General features: G+C 29.7%; 1 pseudogene across 1 annotated transcript in view; it reads right to left on the bottom strand.

Moving 5' to 3' along the window:
• LOC122265500 (pro-resilin-like) overlaps window positions 1-2,500 on the bottom strand; it is a 3,890-nt pseudogene that overhangs the window by 263 nt on the left and 1,127 nt on the right. Inside the window, exons 2-3 of the transcript XR_015190639.1 lie at window positions 151-222; window positions 1-39 (exon numbers count right to left, since the gene is read on the bottom strand). The exon at window positions 1-39 is cut by the window's left edge and continues 263 nt beyond it. The product of XR_015190639.1 is annotated as a pro-resilin-like (transcript). The remainder of the gene's footprint in view (window positions 40-150; window positions 223-2,500) is intronic.

The following is a 2,500-nucleotide window of genomic DNA, read 5'->3' as shown; positions in this document are numbered from 1 at the left end:
GTATTTGGCCTCGCTAGACTCGTAGGATTCCTCGGAAGACTGTAATATATGTATTTTTAATCAAATTAAGGACTTAAGCACTAGAATCATATCTGCAAAACAATACTTAGAATGAAACCCAAATTGTTTTCAGAATTGGTCGTCACTTACCTCAGGGGCGCGGTAGGCATACGGGCGTCTTTGGGCGGCGGCCGAAGCTACCACAACCAGGAGAAGGACAAACTGATAACGAAGTAATAGTTCATCATTGCAATGGTATTTGGAAATAGGAATCAACCACGGATTTTGTAATGCAAAGTAAAACATTTACCCTCTTAAGGAAGATAATCTGCTATTTAGTTTATTGAGATAGAAAATATAGCGTTGCTTTGCCATATTAGATTAAGAAATGGAAGGGCACATCACTATCAGTGTACTTTAAGTTACTGAAATCTTATTCTATATTATATATATATATATATATATATATATATATATATATATATATAAAATACGCTATATTTTCTATCTCAATAAACTTAATAGCAGATTATCTTCATTAAGAGGGCAAATGTTTTACTTTGCATGTACATGTGTGTATGTATATATATAAATACACACACATACACACACACACACACACACACACACACACAACACACACACATATTATATATATATATATATATAAATATTATATATATATGTGGTGTGTGTGTGTATGTATATATATATACATAGATATACATATATATACATATATAATTATATATATATATGTATAATTATAATTATATTATATATATATACATACACAAACACACACACACACAACACACACACATATATATAGTATATATATAATATATATATATTTAGTATATATATATAATATATATATATATATAAATATATATTATATATCTATATATATAATATATATATATATATATATATAATATATATACATATATATCTATATATTATATATAGATATATAATATATAATATATATACATATATATATATAAATATATATATATAGAAGAGGAGAGAGAGAGAGTGAGAGAGAGAGAGAGAGAGAGAGAGAGAGAGAGAGAGAGATATATATATATATATATATATATATATATATATATGTCCAGTTCATGATTCGAGATGCGGAAGGGCATCTGGTAATAGGTCTCTTAGTGGTAAAATAAAAGTTTAAACATATCCATATATTAGCTATATAGACCAAAAAGTTGAATCTTATAGGTATACTGTCCTTGCAAGTAAGAGCCCTTTGCAACAGATGCTCTTAGAAAAGGGGCCACATGTATTTTTGATGATTCAAGATATTACTTGAGGGACTGCCACGCACATTTGCTTCATTTCATAACGAAGACACGATTTGCCATGATATATTAATGTCAGTAACGGAAGGCAATATCAATGGGCAAATGTTGCATGCGTAAGCACACCTAGTAAACTCATTTCTATTTTTTATTCATTCGTCTATTCTTATCATTGATGTTACTATTATTATACTTATTATCACCATCATAATTGTTATCATTATTCTTGTTTCTTTTGCTCTTATTGCTTTTTCTATCATTGTTTTATATGAATAGTAGCAACTGTAACATCAGCGTTGTTATCATCGTTACCATCAGCATTGATATAAAAAAATGTGTATGTTGATATGCGATTGATTGGACAGATTTTACTTTAGACTTCGATTTATATTACTTACATCACTTGTAATGTTATGTGATGAACCGCAAGTTAACTGTTACTTTAGCGCTCTGCAATAAAGGAGATGGTGTGTTTACTATATAAGTATATCATATTGAAATATTATGAATTCCATAGACTTTTGCTTTTGAAAAGTATGTCTTTATGATTCGAGATTGCAATCTTCCGTGAAAGCTGGTTTTTTTCAGAACTTGCAACGGGAAAATTTTCTTGTAGTACTCATAAACTGTACGTATATAAATAATATACCGAAATAGGTCCCTGGGATGAATAAAGGTGCGTTTTTTTGGCCGGTTTTCGTTTGGTTCACAGAGCCAATTCGATTCAAAGTACGAAATGAATGATGCCATTAATTATACTGTGCTGAATCAATTTATACCAAACACACAAATGCCCAAGTCCCTTCTGAATTCCTCTTCAGATAAAGAAGAACTAAAATGACAAGAATTTCAAAACTAGTTGTTTCCTTTTTTAACAAGGTCATTTGGTATTTTAGTTTTCTTAAATGTAGAAAACAGAGTAATGTGTGTGCAGTGATTGTGTATATTGTTTGGCATAGAATAGAAAGGAACGCATAGTTATAATTCTCCATTCAATGAACAAGCCAGAGGAGGATATTTTCCTCAAAGACAAATGTCAAATATCTGAGGAGAGAGCTGTTTCTGTTTTAATCATTTCTTATTTTTTCTACATAATCAGGTTGCTCACGCAGGTTGTATACAGCGTGTGTCTCTAACATACATCTATGTGGTATTGATAATATAGCTGAGTAGATTTTTACATC

Source organism: Penaeus japonicus, unplaced genomic scaffold, assembly GCF_977035675.1.
Source record: "Penaeus japonicus unplaced genomic scaffold, GWHDUDI00000001_assembly GWHDUDI00000037, whole genome shotgun sequence".
Classification (NCBI taxonomy): domain Eukaryota; kingdom Metazoa; phylum Arthropoda; class Malacostraca; order Decapoda; family Penaeidae; genus Penaeus; species Penaeus japonicus.
The sequence above is the reverse complement of the archived record's forward strand: the minus strand, read 5'-3'. Positions and strand labels throughout refer to the sequence as shown.